The following is a 19,482-nucleotide window of genomic DNA, read 5'->3' as shown; positions in this document are numbered from 1 at the left end:
TGAATACAGATAACTCCACAATAATAGTTGGAAACTTCAACATACTACTTTCAATTCTCGAGAGAGAACATCTAAAAAGATCAGTAATGACAGTGAAGACTTAAATAAAACTATAAGCCAATTTGACTTAATGGATATAGATAGAACTTTCTACCCATCGGCAGAATAATACGCATTTTTCTCCAGTGCATATGGATAATTTTCCAGAATAGATCTCATGCTAGGTGTCATAGATTGAATTATGTCCCCCAAAATATGTGTGTATCAATTTGGCTGGGCCGTGATTCCCAATATTGTGTGGTTGTCCTTCATTTTGTGATTCTAATTTTATGTTAAAGAGGATTAGAGTGGGATTGTAACACGTTAACCCAGGTCACATCCCTGATCCAATGTAAAGGGAGTTTCCCTGGGATGTGGCCTGCACCACCTTTTATCTCTCAGGAGATTAAAAAGGAAAGGAAAGCAAGCAGAGAGACGAGACCCCATACCACCAAGAAAGCAGTGCTGGGAGCAGAGTGCTTCCTTTGGACCCGGGGTCCCTGCACAGAGAAGCTCCTAGTCTGGGGGAAGATTGACGAGAAGGCTGACAGAGTGAGAAAGCCTTCCCCTGGAGCTGATGTCCTGAGTTTGGACTTTAAGCCTACTTTACTGTGAAGAAATAAACTTCTCTTCGTTAAAGTCATCCACTTGTGGTATTTCTGCTATAGCAGCACTAGATAACCAAGACACTGGGTCAAAAAACAAGTCTCAACAAATTGAAAAAGACTGAAACCATACAAATCATTTCTCAGACCATAATGGTATGAAAATAGCAATCGACAACAGAAAGAACAAGGAAAAAAAATAATTTTAGTAGCCTCCGCGAAGATAAAATACTTAGGAATAAATCTAACCAGAGACTGAAAAGACCTATACAAAGGAAACTACAAGACACTACTGCAAGAAGCCGAAAGAGACCTACCCAAGTGGAAAAACATACCTTGCTCATGGATAGGAAGACTCAACATTGTAAAAATATCTATTCTACCCAAAACAATCCACAGATACAATGCAATCCCAATCCAAATTCCAATGGCATTTTTAATGAGATGGAGAAACAAATCACCAACTTCTCATGGAAAAGGAGGAGGTCCCAGATAAGTAAAGCATTTCTGAAGAAGAACAAAGTAGAAGGCCTCACACTACCTGATTTTAGAACCCTATTATACCGCCACAGTAGTCAAAACAGCCTGGTACTGGTACAACAACAGATACATAGGCCAATGGAACAGAATTGAGAATCCAGGCATAAATTCATCTGCCTATGAGCAGCTGATATTTGACAAAGGCCCAAAGTCTGTTAACTGGGGGAAAGGCAGTCTCTTTAATAAATGGTGCTATAATAACTGGATCTCCATCTGCAAAAAAATGAAACAGGACCCATACCTCACACCATGCACAAAAACACAACTCAAAATGGGTAGAAGACCTACATATAAAATCTAAAATGATAAAGATCATGGAAGAAAAAGTAGGGACAATGCTAGGAGCTGTAATACATGGCATAAACAGAATACAAAACATAATTAACAACGCACAAACACCAGAAGAGAAACTAGATAACTGGGAGTTCCTAAAAACCAAGCACTTATGCTCATCAAAAGACTTCACCAAAAGAATAAAAAGAAAACCTACAAATTGGGAAAAAACTTTGCCTACGACAAATCCGATCAGCGTCTAATCTCTAAAATCTACAAGGTACTGCAAAACCTCAACAACAAAAAGACAAACAACCCAATTAAAAAATGGGCAAAGGATATGAACAGGCACTTCACCAAAGAGGACATTCAGGCGGCTAACAGGTACGTAAGGAAATACTCGCGATTATTAATCATTAGAGAAATGCAAAACAAAACTACAGTAAGAAACCATCTCACCACAACAAGGCTAGCATTAATCCCAAAAGCACAAAATAATAAATGTTGGAGAGGTTGTTGAGAGGCTTGAACACTTATATGCTGCTGGTGGGAATGTAAAATGGTACAACAACTTTGGAAATAGATTTAGCCCTTCATTAAAAACCTAGAAATAGAAGTACCATACAATTCAGCAAACCCACTCCTTGAAATATATCCTAGAGAAATAAGACCTGTCACACAAATAGGTATATGCACACCCATGTTCATTGCAGCACTGTTCACAATAGTGAAAAATGGAAACAACCTAGGTGCCCATCAACAGATGAATGGGTAAACAAATTATGGTATATTCATACAATGGAATACTATGCAACGATAAAGAACAATGATAAATCCACAAAACATCTCATAACATGGATGAATCTGGAAGGCACTATGCTGAGTGAAATCAGTCAGTCACAAAAGGACAAATATTGTACCAGACTGCTATATAGGAACTCAAGAAAAGGTTTAAACACAGAAAAAAACATTCTTTGATGGTTACGAGGGTGGGGGAGTAGTGAGAGGGGTATTCACTAACTAGATAGTAGACAAGAATTATCTTAGGTGAAGGGAAGGACAGCACACAACACAGGGGAAGTCAGCACAACTGGACTAAACCAAAAGCTAAAAAGTTTCCTGAACACAACCAAACACTGCGAGGGACAGAGTAGCAGGGGCAGGGGTCTGGGGACCATAGTTTCTGGGGACATCTAGGTCAATTGGCATAACAAAGTTTATTAAGAAAATGTTCTGCATCCCTCTTTGGTGATGGCATCTGGGGTCTTAAAAGCTAGTGAGCAGCCATCTAAGATGCATCAATTGTTTCTCAATCCACTTGGTAAAAAGGAGAATGGAGAACACCAAAGACACAAGGAAAACATTAACCTGAGAGACAAAAAGGGCCATGTAAACCAGAGACTCCAGCAGCCTGAGACCAGAAGAACTAGATGGTGCCCAGATACCACCAATGACTGCCCCGACAGGAAACGCAACAGACAGTCCCTGATGGAGCAGGAGCAAAGTGGGGTGCAGAACTCAAATTCTAGGAAAAAAAAAAAAACAGACTTAAGGGTCTGACTGAGACTAGAGGAACCCCAGAAGACATGGCCCATGGACTCTCTGTTAACCCAGAACTAAAAACATTCCTGAAGCCAACTCTTCAGACAAATAAATTTTTTTGTTTATAAGACATAAAATGATACTCATGAACAGTGTGCTTCTTAGTTCAAGTAGATACACAAGACTAAATGGGTAGCTCCTGTCCGGAGGCGGGGTAAGAAGGCAGAAAGGGATAGGAGCTGGTTGAATGGACACGGGAAATACAGGGTGGAAAGAGGGAGTGTGCTGTCAAATTATGGGCATAGCAACTAGGGTCATACAACAACGTCTCTATAAATTTTTGTATGAGAAACTGACTTGAGCTGTAAACTTTCACCTAAAGCACAATAAAAAAAAAAAAAAATTAAAAAAGCAACACAGAATATGGGTGTAATGAGCACAGCTTGACCACAGTAAATGACATCACTAAGAATTGCACAAGGGAAAAGAATGTTTCTGCTAAAGAATATGACATATAGAACCAAAAAATGAGTGTATGGTCACATATGTAAGTGTATAGGCAAATATGTATACAGGTAAGTACATAAGTGTGCACAGATAGAAGTATATGTATGTACAGACATGTGTGTTCACACATGTATATTCATTAAAAAAAAAAAGGACACAAATTACAGATACTTCTCAGACATAACCAAACACCTTGTGAGACTGGTTTTCTGAGTTTAAAGGTTTAGTCACATGGGACAACTCAGCCAATTAGCATAATATAGTTCACAAAGTTCATGTCTGCATCCTAATGAGCTTAGTACTGTCTGGGGGCTTAAAAGCTTGGAAGCAGCCATCTAAGATACAACTATTGGTCTCTACTCATCAGGAGCAAAAGTGAAAGAAGGAAACCAAAGTCTTGGAGAAGAACTAGCCAGTCTATAGGGCTCATAGCCTACACAAGCCATGGCCTCATCTACCCTGAGGCCAGAAAAACTAGATGGTGCCTGGCTACCACTACAACTGTTCTGATCTGGGCTACAAGAGAAGGACACTGATAGATCAGGAGAAAAACCCGCAACAGAACTCGAATTCTTAAGAAGTCCAGACTTACTGGACCAGTTGAGACCAGAGGACTCCCTGAGAATTACCGTCCTGAGATACTCTTTAAACCTGAACCAAAACTAGCCCCTGAGGTCACCTTTTAGCAAAATAACAGGTTGGCACACAAAATAAAGGATATTACCCCTGAGTATGAGGTTTCATTAAAAAACCATCTGTATGAAACCAAAAAAGTCAACAATTTCTTCAAAGGAAAGATGAGAAAACAAGGGAATGGGGAAACTAGCGTATTGGAAACTGAACAACCAGAACAAAATTAAAGAAAATATTGACACATTATGAAAAATGGAACTAATGTCACTGACAACTTCTGTAGAAATTGTCAAATGGAAACCTAATTTGCTGTGTAAACTTTCACCAAAAACACGATAAAATATTATTTAAAAAATAATTTCTTTTTTTTCATTCACAGCTGGGACCCTGAAGGAGAAGGCTGTGAAGAAGCAGATCAAGCTTTTCAGAGAGAGCCTGGGAGCTGAGGTTGCTGTCTTAGGGATGAATTTCCCAAGCTTCAGTACATGCTGGAGTACTGTCACCCCTGCCAGGCGTGGTCCCTTCTTCCCCCCACCACTGGGTAATGGAGTCTGTTTCGCTTGAATAACATTACTTAACAAAGGGACAATGTCATCACCAAAGAGGAAAGATCATTATGTTTTCTAAGAACCATTAAGATAGATAACCATTAATTTTTCTAATGTACATTGTGGGCTCCTTATATAACATTGCACACCCCAAGTGGTGCAGTTCCAGACTTGGGGAACACCCCTCTAATTTAAGACCTTGACCTAGAGACCGTCAGATCTAGGCCCTCCGGAGAGGTCTGCTGCTCTGTACTCTGCTCTGTGCCCCCTCGAGCCCCGGGAGACAGCAATTGGCTCCCTTGTGCTTTGGCTGCTTCTGGTTGAGGTTGTCCAACAGGCAGCACCAATAGTCAGGGGCAGGAAGAAGGAGAGTGAGGTCAGGTGGTTTCAAGGTGGGCTGCGTCCCTCTACTGAAAGCCACGCTTATGCCCAGTGACCCTCTCCAGTCCCCAGTAACAGCTCCCACCCCTTGGTTGTTAGGCCCGGGGGTGGGGGAACACTCCCTGCTACCATCAGTCCTGGGAAGCTTCACCAGCCCTAACCAGGTGCACTTTACCCATTGCAAATAGTCCCCTCCTTAAATTCCCCTGTGAGGGCAATGGTGGTTCAATGGTAGAATTCCCATCTTCCATGCAGCAGACCCGGGTTTGAGGCCCGGCCGATGCACCTCACATGCAGCCACCACCTGTATTCAGTCAGTGAAGGCTTGTGTGTCGTTATGATGCTGAACAAGTTTCAGTGGAACCTCCAGACTAAGACAGACTAGGAGGAAAGGCCAGGTAGTCTTCTGAAAATCACCCAGTGAAAACCCTATGGATCACAATGGTCTGATACAAAACTAATCATGGGGACTGGGCAGGGATTTGCTCAGTTGTGCATGGGGTAAGCATGAGTCAGGGGCCCACTCCACAGCAGCTCACAACAGCAACAACCAGACTCCCCTCCAGTGCCCCCTCCAGTGTGCCCTCTGCCAGGACCCCACTGACATCACAGCTGATACTACAGCAGGGGTGAATTTCTCCAGACAGCAAGAGCGGCCCTCACATTTGCCAGGTTCTCCAAGGGCTGGCAAGGACAAGGGCACCTGGCTGGGAGCACCACCGCCCCTGAAAACAGGCCTGGGCCACAGGCTGCTCAGGACAAGTTAAGGCCAAACGCATGTCAGCCTCCACTCTAACTTCTTCCAAATTCACTGTATTTGGTGGCAAAATATATATTTTTAAACAAATTGGGATAACTGAGCAGGCAAGAAGATCATTTACAAACAAAATACCGTGTGCAGAGAGCTTGTGTAAGTTGAAGCCCAAGAGTGGGCTGTGCCACTGCCTAATTTTCATACACACGTTACGTGGCTTCCCTGTAGATGGCCAATAGGTCGCGGATGTTTGGAGAAAAAAAGAGGCATGTTGGGTCGTCTGAGGCAGGAGAGGGGGCCTGCTCGTGTGGCCTGCGGCCCCTGGGGTCTGGAGGTGCCTCGGCTGAAGACAGAAAAGCCCAGGTTGGAGTCCCAGCTTTGCCACTTACCCAGCATGTGGCTTCAGAGAGTCCCTTTAACTTCAGGGATTCTTATTTGTAAAATGTGCATCGAAGAGGATTATAGGGTCCCACCTAAGGCCCTTACAGCAGCGTAAGTGCCATGAGCAATCTGTCGACAACTATGAGGACGCTTGTCCCGTTTCCTTTTCTAAGTAACTCACATTTACCTGGATGAGCCCAAGTGGAGATCATAGTTTTCACAGACTCTTAGCAGAAGTGGGTAACCTGGGCCAGCCAGCGTTCCAAGCGCTTGCATGCATTAAGCCATCTAATGGCACAACGAGGAGCCCTGGTGGCGTGACTGTTAATCGCTCGGCTGCTAACCGAAAGATTGGCGGTAGGAACCCACGATCTGCTCTGCTGGAGAAAAGACCTTCCATCAGCTAGCTTAAAGATTACAGAACGAAAACCCTAAGGGGCAATTCTACTCTGTCCCAGGGGGTCTCTATGAGTCAGAATAGACTCCACAGCGATGAGTTTGGTTAGGTTTGGTTTTTTTGGTATAATCAGGTTAAGAAGGCCTGGTGTCTCAGTGGTTAGGCTCTTGGCTGCTAACTAAAAGGCTGGCGGTTCAAACCTACCAACAGCTCTGCTGGAGAAAAGGCCTGGCAATCTGCTCCCATAAAGATTACAGCCTAGGAAACCCTATGGGACTTTTCTACTCTGTCGCATGGTGTCGCTATGAGTTAGGCTCCACGGTACTCAACAACAGCCACAGTTTTAAAAACAGGCACGTCCAGGGCAAACCAGGATGAGGTGGTCTCCCCAGGGCTACGCCAGCAAAGACAAGCACTTCTATTACGGAACTTCCACTCTAGTTAAGGAGACAGACAAGGAGTAGTTTTTAAAATAAACTGTATGTTGTATTAGACAATGATAAGCTCTATAGGAAAGATAGACCAGGAGAAGAGAGGACAGGAATATGTGGGGGAGAGGTGAGGGAGGGAGGGCTGCGATTTTAAATGGTCTGGGTGAGCCCCACTGAGAAGGAGGTGTTGGAACAAACACTTGGAGCTCACGATAGAGTGAGCATGCTGGTACCTGGAGGAAGGGCGTTTCGGGCAGAGGGAGCAGCCAGTGCAAAGGCCCTGAGGTAGGTGTGTGCCGGGCGCGATTACAGCATAGGGCACTAAACCTAAAAGTGCTCCCCTCACAGCTGCTAGCCTGCCCAGCAGTATTTGGGGCAAGTCTTTTATTTCCCCGGGTCTTTGTTTCTCCACCTGCAGAATGAGGAGAAACATGTCTGGGCACAAAACGTCTAGAAATTGTAGACACCAGAGGCACCTCGGAGCCCTGGTGGCACAGTGGCTAAGAGCACAACTGCTACTCAAATGGTTGGCAGTTCCAATCCACCAGCTGCTCCTTGGAAACCCTATGGGGCAGTTGTACTCTGCCCCACAGGGTCACTATGAGTCAGAATCTCCTCAAAGGCAGCGGGTTTGGGTTTTGATTTAGAGGCACCATGCTCATTTAAATGTCGAGTAAGGGGCCTGTCCTTAGTACTGTTTTGACTCTTACCCTGTATGGCAGATGGGGAAAGTCAAGCTTAAAGCTTTCTTGTTGGCTGGCAGACAGGACCAACAGGAAGGCGAGAGCTGTTGTCAGGGATTGCCCTTCTTCCTCCACAGAAGGCCACTTTGAAGGTGACCACTGCTGGCTGCTATGCATCCCCAGAGCAGCCCTTCCTGCTGTGGGCTGGCCATGTTGGGGGGCTGGTCATCACCCCACGCTGCTTAGAACACATATAATGAAGTAGAACACAGCACGGCCATTCGGGATCACCTGGCAAACTACAAACAGACGTGCTTGTTTATGATGTGAAATAATGTCATTCGGAATATTGCATTCGTGACGGTTTATTGTTTTATATAATTACAGTCATTAGCCAGGAAAATAGCAAACAGATGAAACGCTGGATTCAAGGAAGGGGTAGGGAACAGGCCACACATACTGATGGGACCCAGAGCATTACAAGCGTTAACCCCTGCGTCGTCAAGTATCCACCCTTGGAAACGCAGTGTGTGTGGAGTGCCCTTGGTAAACACATACAGCGAGCACACAGGGTGCAATATGCAAATACACTTAACAGGGCCTGTGGGTTTGCTCACAAAGGGTGTGCGTGTGTCCACTGAGACGTGAAAAGATGGTCCTTTGTTTGCAGACTTGAGATGATGGCAGGAGTTGCTGCTTCCCAGACTCTCTCCATCTCTCAGCAGGGGTACCCTGCACGGAACTAAGGTGTTTTTGTTTTTTTCTCAAGGTACAATTCATGTACGGTAAAATTCCGTTTTTCTAGTGTGTGATACTATGAATTTGAACAAAAGGATACCGTTGTGTAAGCACCACAATCGAGATTTAGAAGAGTTCCATCACTGCCTCCCCAAACTCCCCACGTCCTTTTTGGTCAGCCCCTCCCAGACTCCTAGCCCCTGACAACCACCAATCTATTTTCTGTCCCCATAGTTTTGCCTTTTCCAGAATGTCACATCAAAGGAATCCTGCCTTCTTTCACTGAGCACACGATGCTTTTGAGTCATCGAAGTTGTATATTTCAGTATTTCGTTTATTTTTGTTTTTTTATTCCTTTGAAAGAGCCCTGGTGGCAAAGTGGCTAAGTGCTCAGCTGCTGACCAAAAGGTTGGCAGTTCAAGCCCACCAGCTGCTCTGTGAGAGAAAGATGTGGCAGTCTGCTTCTGTAACGATTATGGCCTTGGAAACCCCATGGGACAGTTCCACTCTGTTCTATGGGATCGCTAGGGATTGAAATCAACTTGATGGCAGTGGGTTGTACCTACTATGAAGGCGCCCTGGAAGAGCAGTGGTTAAGTGCTCAGCTGCTAACCACAAGAGTCATCAATTTGAACCCACCAGCTGCTCCGTGGGAGAAAGATGTGGTAGTCTGCTTCTGTAAAGATAACAGCCTAGGAAACCCTGAAGGGCAATTCTGTTCTGTCCTACAGGATCGCCATGAGTCAAAATCAACTTGACAGCAACAGGTCTTTTTGTTTTGTTTTGTTTTTTTCTTTAGCATTGGGGGAAGTGGGTCAAAGGTACGTAAGATCTCTCTGCATCATTTCACAACTGGATGTGAATCCACAGTTATCTCAAGACAAAAGAATTAACTTATAAAAATAATAAATACAAGAGAGAATTGAAATAGAAATGGTCTTCCCAGCATGTAAGTCAATGTTCTTTAATGCAGCAACTATATTTCCTCTAAAACCAGGCCCCTAAAACCACCACCCATCTGTCAGGGTGTCATCTTGTGGACTTACGTGTTGCTATGATGTTGGAAGCTAAGCCACCAGTATTTCAAATACCATTAGGGTCACCCCTGGTGCAGTCTTCAGCAGAGCTTCCAGACTAAGACAGATTAGAAAAAGGCCTGGTGATCTACTTCTGAAAACCAGCCAGTGAAAATCCTACAGTTATCACAGAATACTGTCCAATACAGTGCTAGAAGATGAGCCCCCTAGGTTGGAAGGCACTCAAAACACACAGGGGCTACAAGAACGGACTCAAGCATACCAACGATCATGGAGGTGGCGCAGGACAGGGCAGTGTTTCATTGTGTTGTACGTGGAGCCCTGGGTGCTGCAGGCCCACCCTTGGATACACAGTGACTCAGCACAGACCGTTTTACTTTACATAGTTTTCTTTATATCAACTCACTTTTCCTTAAGTATCCTGACATTCAAAGGCAGTGGAGGTTCAGTCGTAGGATTCTCACCTTCCATGTGAGAGACCCAAGTTGAACTCCCAGCCAATGCCCCTCGAATGCAGCCTCCACCTGTCTGTTGGTGATATGGAACAGGTTTCCGCAGAGCTTCCAGACTAAGATGAGCTAGGAAAAGGCCTGGCAATCTACTTCCAAAAAATCAGTCAGTGAAAACCCTATGAAGCACAATGATCCAATCCCGTTGTGCACGGGGTCACCATGAGTCAGGGTCTGACTGGATGACAGCTAACAACAGCCTTATAAGAAAAAGCTTCACCGTTGCTATGAATAGAAAGTGGTCACAAAGAAACTACAGTTAAAACAACGAAGGCCTGCAAAGACCACCGCTTTGTAAGCCGAAGTAGAGAAGAGGCTTTGTAAGGATGCCTCAGGCCAGCTCTACAGAAATTCCAGAAATCGACCTTCCCAGAGTAGCTCAGCCGTCTCTGCCATGCCACATCCAGAAGGCCAGGGCAGGTGGCCAAATTCCAGTACTCCAGGCAAGACCTGTCTTTGAACCCTTGCTCTGCTGCCTACAAGCTCTGGGGCCTTGAAAAAGTCACTTAAACTCTCTGAGCTGTGTTTTCCTTATCTAAAATTGGTGTCCATGTCCACATGTTGGAAGGGTTGGATAAGACAGTGGAGCAGCCTGTCTGGCCAGGGGAGGCATTCTGATGGTCCTATTTTTCTTTCCTTTTAGTCACACATCGGCCTACCCCTGCCCCCCTCCGCCTTTTGCAACCCTGGTTCTCTAGGTACGTGATGTTCATGTCTCTCCCCCAGCAAGACCTCCGTGGCCAGTACCCTTTTGCCCCCCACCCTGAACTCACCTCTCCTGGACAACAATGCCAGAGTCACTGATGCCTTTGGGGTGTGCCCTTCCCAAGGAGCTCCTCCTTCATAGCCACCCCTCCCCCAACTTCCCAATTTAAGTCCAACTGAGAAAGCAAATCTTCACTTGGCCTCTGAGAACCTGCATGCCGACCACAAGATGACCACAGACCTCAACGTTTGCCTAATTCATGTTAGCTTTGTTATCACAAAGACTCGCTTTCAGCTGGAGCAGAGCAACAAGGTGGTTAAAAGGCATGATATTTTAAGCTGGCTGTGACGTTTCTTCTGTTTTTTCCCAGTAAGCGGATGTTGTCTTTTTTCGAAGTTGCATCCTGCCTCTCTTCGTATTTGGGCAGATAACATCTCTGGTTTCGTTCTTACAGAAAGATTTGCTACGGGAAAGGAGAGGCTTGGTACCTCTCAGAACATGGCCTCCACTGCTTATCTGAGATCCCCTCCAGCTCTTGGTTATTTTGGACATTGGGAACCCGAGTATGTGTATAAACATAGGAACTGTTGGCCCCCATAAATCTCATTGAAAAATGCTACCCTTGGGTGGCTGATTGGTAGACACGCTATAAATAGTATTTCTATTAAATACCTTGATATTTAAATTATACACACTGTACATTTTGTTTTTAAAACGCTTGGGCTAATAAAACCGGTGTTTCTAACCAATTCACGCCTTCTGTTTAATTAGGTCCATCATTGGAAAAAAAAGAAAAAAACTGTTTATAGAGCAATGACTCTACTTATAGGTTGCTTTTCTGTTTAGCAGAACACGGATGTGGACCTGGCTTCTGACAGCCGTTGTGAGTTGCAGTAAATATTTTGACAAAAGCAACAGTGGTGCTAAGTACATGAGAGAATTGCTGAGCTGGGTCAGACCAGTTTTACATAGCATTTTCTTTTTAACTGCATGCTCGAAGGCAAACATATCATTAAAAACTATGGGGTGAAAAGAGATCATTGGTTTGTTTTAACTGATGTCTTAGATAGGCTCTACTGTGGAGCATGTTATGTGCCTTTATGAAGAGCAACGTCTTCCCAACCCGAGATGCTGACCTGACCCTGAAAAGGCAGCCACAGATCCAAAAAGGGCAACTGGGCTTCCTCCACCCAGAGGAGACGTGAACTCAAGGGCCGCTCCTTACCTCTCTGTAAGAAACCTGTTCCTCTTTGCTGAGAAGGCGTCTTAGCAACCTCCACCAGCTCCTCCTCCGCAGCCAGCATCTCGGGGCAGCGAGATGCTCAATGCACCTTAGAAACCGTAGAAAAGAGCTGGCTTCCCTGGCTTGGCCTTTGAGTCAACGCCGTGTCTAACTGAGGAAAGCGCCATTTCTCACAACCTAGAGGAGGAGGCTCTAGCAGAGACGAAACCCGGGCTGGCTCGGAAATAGGAAGTAAATTATTTTCTATACATTACCTAATGTCACAGTAGCAACAATTAGAAAACAGGAAGAGATAGAAGCAGAGAAGGAAAAAAAAATTCGAACCCAGCTCAGGCTTTGTTGGGTAACTGCGATGATGGAGCTAACAGCCCACAAAGAGAGTGGCTGCTCAGGAAGGTGGGTGTGCAATCCAGCGCATTGGAGCCGACGCTGTCCTGTGCAGGCTATTAAAACTTAGAGCAAGGGGTGCTGTTTTCCTGGGTGTGTGGTCACTGCAGAGAGTCTGTGGAGACTCCAAGCATGACCCCAGGGGTTCCTGAGGGTCCAGGATGAACATATCCATTGCAGGGAATGGTGGTAGGGCCCCTCGGCCAACAATCTCTGTGGTGGTGTCTTTATTTAAAATGTCTATGTTTTGTCTGTCATAGACTTATTCGCACTAATTTTTGTTTTAAAATAGTATATTCAGATATTATCCGGGTTACTGAGTCTTTTTTTTTTTTTCTGGAGCCCCCTGAAATTTTGTCCCCTCTCAACCATGAGTACCTCACTCTTCTCACCCTAGTCCTCACTGCTCTGGTCGCCTTTGGAAGGAGAAAATGAGGGAGAGAAGCAGAACAATCCTCTTTCACTCTCTTTGAAAAATATAACTATTCTACGTGGGGGAGGCCAAGGGGGGAATAGATCTCTAAGCCAGAATATTAGCTAACAGAAAAAAATTTATTTGGGAGGTCAGACGGAGCAGGTTAGAGGCAAAACTGGCAGAGGATAATGCAATATTAACTATTTTAGGCTGGTCTCCTGTCACTTGTAAATGTGTCATTCTTTCATTGGGTGGAGGGTTGCTTCTTTCCCCTCTGTGTCACCAAATTGACAAAGGCAACTCAAAAGGTTAGATGAGGAGCTTAGGAGGCAGGGAATCGAAGTCAATGGTGGTGGAATGATTCGGAGAAGGGTGAGAATGTCTGCACAACTTGAAGAATGTAATCAATGTTACTGAGTTGTACGTGTAGACGTTGTTGAAATGGTATATGAGCATGCATATTTTCACCAAAATTAAAAATTAGGTATATCCAGCTGTTCATAATCTCAGCCTCCTCTTTTGTGAGATCAGGGCTGGGGGAGTTTCATCAGGGAGCATGAGCCCCAAAGTGAGTTGGGTTTTGAAAGAGCCAAAGTGTGCAACAACTCATTACGTCTGCTTCCCGATCCCCCCCAGCTCCAGTGAGCACGCACACTGGCCTCCGGGAGTGTGCAGTTGAGTGTGGGAAATGGACAAACACAGAGACAGCACAATGCAACTCTCGAATTGTGGCCGAATGATATTCGATTGTATGGATAAACCACATTTTGTTTATTAATTCATTATGCAACACAACTCCTCCTCCAGTGCTCCACCCCCGGGGCCCCCAAATCCCCTACCACTGAGCAACCAAGGAGTAAATGCCTGGTACGGGAGCCTACTCCAGCACTGAGACCAATGACTGTTCTGACTTCTTAGTGCCTGCACCTTGCTCCTTGTTAAACATTGTTTGTGTCACCCCGACCACAACAGACATACAAATAAAACGTTGTGGGAACCCAGAGGAAGAGGGCTTGGGGAAACCTTCCTGGAGGAAATGGCAACGAGCTGGGCATTGCAGGATGCGTAGGAGTTTGATGGACAGAAGAAAGAGCAAGAGGAAGCTGGGAGGCCTGATATGCACAAGAAGGTCAGAGATGTGGGGTGTTCCACTGCTCCTAGAGGGTTAGAGTAGACTTCGGGAGGGAGAAGAGGAGACGGAAATACTGGTTGGAGCCAGCCGGCAATGCACCTGGAACATCATTTGAGGAAACTGGACTTTCTCCCGGAGTAGCGGAGACCCCCAAAAGTTCTGCTCAGGATCAGAGAGCTATGGAGGAGGAAAGACACGAGAAAAGGGGTGACCAGCTGAGACATCCTCACTCCTACCCCCTGGGAGTGCCTGGGCCAGATGTTTCCAGGAATCAATCACGGAAACCCTCAGGAAAGAATCTGTCCCCACATTCTGGAACCAAAAGAAGCTGGTTTGCCTCTACAACTCCAAAGGTGCAATCTGAATGTACTTTATTAAGGTAAGTTAATGGCAAAGTTTCCTGTACAAGAGCTACTATAAAAAAAAAAAATTAAAAACCCTTGATTAAAAATAAATATCTCAACTGAAGACTGAATAAACAAAACGTGGTCCACCCAGACACTGGAATATCATTCGGCAGTAAAAAGGAATAAAGTTCTGATAAGCTACAGCATGGATGAGCCTTGAAAACCCTAGGCTGAGTGAAAGAAGCCAGACACAAACAACCACATTTTGTATGATTCCATTTACATAAAGTGTCCAGAATGGACAAATCCATAGAGACAGAAAACAGATTAGTAGCTGCCAAGGAGCCGAGGGTGGGGGATGGGAATGACCGCTAATGGCTACAGGGTTTCCTTTTGGGCTGATGAAAACCTTCTGGAATTAGGCAGTGGTAAAGGAGCCTTAAGGAGCCCTGGTGGCACAGTGGTTAAGCACTCAGCTGCTAACCGAAAGATCGGTGGTTCAGGCTCACCAGGCGGCTCCATGGGAGAAAGCCCTGGTGATCTGACCCTGTAAATGTCACAGCACAGAAAACCCTATGGGGCAATTGTCCTCTGTCACATGGGGTCACTGTGAGTCAGAGTCGACTCAGCGGCACCCAGCGACAGCAATGGTTGCGCAACTTTGTGAATATACAAAACCCATCGGACTGTACATTTTCAAAGGATGAATTTGATGGGATGGAAGTTATATCTCAATAGAACAAATACATGAACAAACCTCTCCCTTTCCAAGTTGTGTAAACACTGTGATATCCCTGTCCTTTTTAAAGCCCGTGACAGATAACCAAGGAGCCAAGCCTGGGGCAACAGTCACCAAAGACAAGGAAAAATAATTTTCAAAGTGTTGTTAACTTGCTTTCTGAGGCCTTCCCCCCCGTCCCCCCCTCCCGCCAAAAAAAAAAAAGCTACAGAACTCACTTGCTCAGAGCAAGCTCATCTGGCAAATTGTAGCCTACAGCAGCTGTTCTTTCAGACAGAGCTACACAGTGTGGTTACAGTAAAACGTAGCAAAGCCAACAAAGACATCAGGTGTCCGTGTGTCCGGGTGACACGCTGTGCACTGGCACCCTCAGACAGACATTTCTGCTGAGCCACCATGGCCAGAGGGAACGGAAAGATCACCCGCCTTTGGGGTTTGGTCCCCAGGACCTTGCCCGGCCCCTAAATGTGCAGTCTCAGGGCAGAAAGCCTTGGGATGAGGAGCAGGCTGCAGCTGAACTGTCCCCTGCCTGAAACTCCAAGCACAGCCACCTGCTCACCCGGGGCACAGTGTGTGGCTGGTCAGAGCATGGATACTGGGCTGGCTCCTGGCATGGTCCGAAGAGCAGGCGGCGGGCAAAGACACCTGTCCCAGTGCCCAGTGAGTCAAAGCAATAGTGGTAATGACATAAGTCCTTCCCAGCTCCATCCAAGACCCCCAGCTCTCTTGCCACATCCTGCTGCCTGCCTTCTCTCCCCCATTCCCAGCAACCCCCTTCAAAGTACCCAAGTGTGCCAGGGACAGGGCCTAGCAGAGCATCAGGTCCCCAAAGTATGTTCAATAAATGAATGTCAATGGAGAAAACGATCCTCAAATCAACCCGGGGTGCCTTGGAAGGAAGGCCTGGCGATCCCCTCCCCCCGCCTAAAAAACGAAACTTGTTGCTATTGAGTTGCTTCCAGCTCATGGAGAATTTGTAGGACAGAGTAGAACTGCCTCATAGGGTTTCCAAAGAATAGCTGGGGGATTCAAACTGCTGATCTTTTGGTTAGCAGCCAAGCTCTTAATCATTGCACCATCAGGGCTCCTATACGTGTGTGTGTGTGTGTGTGTGTGTGTGTGTGCGTGTGTATGAACCCGTGTAGGGCAAAAACCTGTCAGAAAAGGAAACTAAAATATTTTCCACTAAGAAGAGCAGGGGGAAAGATTGCACCCTGTCAAAGGCAGGAACCTTGCGAGTTCCAGAAAAACAAGGAAGCCCCGTCAACTTCCAGCTCTCACAGGTTTCACTGTATATATACCAACAAAGCAAACCCATTGGCATCAAGTCCATCCGGACTCAAAGCAACCCTACTGGACAGCCTTAGAAGCAGACCATCACATCTTTCTCCCACAGAGCCACTGGTGGGTTTGAAATGCCGACCTTTCACTTAGCTCTTAAGCACTTAACCAAACCCTTATATATACATATACATATGTATCTACACTCAGTCTGCGGGGGGTGCAAACAGTTAAATGTTTGGCTACTAGCCAAAAGGTTGAAGGTTTAAGTCCATCCAGACTGCAATCTGCTTCTGAAAAATCAGCCACAGACAGCTCTATGGAGCACAGTTCTACCCTGAAACATATGGGTGGCCAATAGTTGGAGTCAACTAGACAACAACTGCCCTGGTTCTTCTGGTTTGCACGGTCCATGGAACACAATTTGTGAAAGACCAAGACCACCCAAGACAAATGAAGACAAGTGGTCATCTGGAAGCCTCTTCTCGAGACCCCGAGGCGGATGCTCAGCAACGGTGTCCACCGGCTGTTCTATCTGTCCGTCCCTTCTCTGGGTGCCACCCAGATGTCATCTGCAGTGGTTTGAACACACGCCTCTCTGTCCTCCTTTGCCCCCTTTCTGCAGCTCACTCGGGGCACAGGGCCGGCACAGAGCCAGGCCTCAGTCACAGTAGTCCAATGACTGTTGTTATTTAGTGGCTGTCTAGTCTACTCCAATTCATGGCAAATCCATGTGTGCGCCATAGGATTTTAAAGGCTGTGAGCTTTCAGAAGCACATCACCTGGCATGTCTACCAAGGAGTCTCTGAGTGGGTTCGAACTATCAACCTTTCGTCTAGTAGATTGGCGCTTAACCCTTTGTACAACCCAGGGACTCTGTAGGTGAAAGTCTATCTGAATCAAATCACTCACTTAATGGAACCAAACCCAGTCTTTGCTTCCAGAGACTTCCAAACTCACAAACTAGGTGAGAATCCTAAGAGACTCCAAGCCCCCGTCCATAATCAAATGCAGAGCTCTGTCAAGCAGGCTTTGGGCAGAGGAAGCACCAGACACGGGGCTCTGCTGGGTGACCACGTGCTCCAGTTTTCATTTCAGCCATTCTCTCCTGGACTCAGTTCACCCTAGAGTCCACCTCGCCATTACCAAGAGAGGCTTGCCTGCTGAGAAATGAGGCTGTACCTGCCGAGGCCCTTCAGTAAAGGAGCACTCCATGGCCACGTGACACCATGTTGGAGGCTGCTCTCATCTCTGAGCAGATAGGAAAGCGCCTGCCTGAGTAATTGGACACCTGCCCCCTGCAATTATCTGCCTGCTCGTCTCCAAGGCCACTTCAACGATGTTTTTAGTTAAAGCATGATGCATCCAGCCAGGTTTTGATTATCCATGGTAATGAGGGTCAAGGGTCCCTGAATAATTGAAATGGAAACTTTATCCCAACTGAGTTTCTCTCTCCTCCACCTCCTCCTTCTTCTTTCCGCAGCTCCCAAGCAAGGACAGGGCTGCTGTTGGTTCTGGAAGAGGTGCAGGGCCGGAATCAACAGCCCAGCCCTGCTGGTACTTTGTCACTAACGTGCCAGGAGATGTGACACAAAGCCCCCTCCTTCTTTTGGGTTTTGAAGGGGCAGGGCTGGACAACATCTGCGGCATAGTTCTTATCACCAAGTTGAGTACTACCTTTACTAATATCTATAGAAAAAAAAAAAATAGAAATAAGGTTGGCAAGACTTCGGCTCACTGACTTTGGACGCATCATCAGGAAAGACAAATCACTAGAAAAGGACATCATGTTTGGTAAAGCAGAGAGTCAGTGAAAACGAGGGAAACCCTCCACGAGGTGGATTGACAGGATAGCCACATCAATGCACTCAAACATTAACCGTCATGAAGATGGTACAGGACCGGGCAAGAGTTCTCTGTTAGACATGAGGTCGCCACGAGTCCGAGCCAGCTGGACAGCGACTTAGAGCAACAACAACAAATAACTTTTCTTTGACTTGTTTTTACCATTTCATTTGTCCCAAGCTTTAATGTTTGATGTGACTACCATATATTTTTGTAATGTTCATTAAAATAACTGCTAAAGAATTAAACTTCTTTTAAAAAGAAGTACCACCTAACAGTGATTTGGCCCCTGGAATCGAAAGATGGTGCTCATGGGCAGACCGGGGTTTGGTTAAAAGCAACGCACCAACGTCAGTTTCTCATTTGTGACAAATGGACCACGATCATGTCAGCTGCTACCAACAGGGAAGCTCGGTGAAGGGTAGAGGGGAACTGCTGTACTAACTTTGTGACTTTTCTGTCAACTGAAAATTATTCCAAAATAAAAATTTTATTTAAAAATTAAAAAAAAAGTCTCACCAAATATGCAGAAGAGAATTTCAAATTCTCATGGATTCCAGACTGCCTGGAGCCTTGGGGGCTGCGTGAACCTCTGAATCTATTGCCCTGAGATAATCTTTAAAACTTAAACCCGAAGGAGCCCCTGAAGTCTTCTTTAAACCAAACAACAGTTTAGCTTATCTAGTGAAAAAAAAAAAAAAAATGTCTGCCTTGAGCATTATGCTCTTTTAAGAATTATCTATAAGGGATCAAAGCGACAAGGGCAACTCAAAAGATTAGATAGGATCCTTATGGGGCAGCGAGTTTATGTTAATGGGGGGAGGAACAACTCAGAAAAGAGGGTGAGGATGGCTGCACAACTCAAAGAACATGATCAGTGCCACTGAACTGGACATGTAGAAATGGTTGAAGTGTTATGTGTTTTGCTGTGCATAATCTCAACAACAAAGACAAAATAAAATTTTAAAAAAAGAAGCCCCAGCTTAAAAGATGTCATGTACACCAGCAGTTTGGTACCAGGCTTTGGGAAATGTCAGACCAGATTGTGTCTAATGCCCTTGCAACTCTGGATTTTCTGGTCTCACGAGCAACAAGGGAAGAACTGGGCTTGAGTTGGTTTCTCTGGCCCAAAGACCCTCTCAGGAACACCATGGGAGAAGCAGAAAGATGGACACACCAGAGCAACCAGCGGTCAAGACAACGTCCTTCTGACCCACGAGAGAGTTTTCCCCAACCCACACCCCCCTCCCCCGCCTCCTCTGGCCCGCTGCCTGGCCCCCTCCTCATGCAGCAAAGGCTGTTTGGGAAAGCGATGTCCAGCCCTCCTGGAACAGCTTCTGTCCCACTGATGGTGACGGCTCCATCAAGCCGGCTTCCTGTGCACCGGGC

General features: G+C 45.9%; 1 protein-coding gene across 12 annotated transcripts in view; it reads right to left on the bottom strand.

Moving 5' to 3' along the window:
* Nucleotides 1-12,308, bottom strand: part of ZNF831 (zinc finger protein 831) — a 163,102-nt gene extending 150,794 nt beyond the window's left edge. For 6 of the 12 annotated variants that reach the window (XM_023538787.2, XM_064276297.1, XM_064276295.1 and 3 more), the window contains exon 1: nt 11,930-12,307. The gene's annotated coding sequence lies outside the window, so the exon portion shown is untranslated. Of the gene's footprint in view, nt 1-7,741; nt 8,014-11,929 lie in introns of all 12 variants that reach the window. The other 6 variants (XM_064276296.1, XM_064276293.1, XM_064276292.1 and 3 more) reach the window with 3 other exon arrangements.
* Nucleotides 12,309-19,482: the final 7,174 nt, after the last annotated feature.

Source organism: Loxodonta africana, chromosome 24 (assembly GCF_030014295.1).
Source record: "Loxodonta africana isolate mLoxAfr1 chromosome 24, mLoxAfr1.hap2, whole genome shotgun sequence".
In the NCBI taxonomy this organism is placed as follows: domain Eukaryota; kingdom Metazoa; phylum Chordata; class Mammalia; order Proboscidea; family Elephantidae; genus Loxodonta; species Loxodonta africana.
Note: the sequence above shows the minus strand (reverse complement) of the source record. Positions and strands in the feature narration are given on the sequence as shown.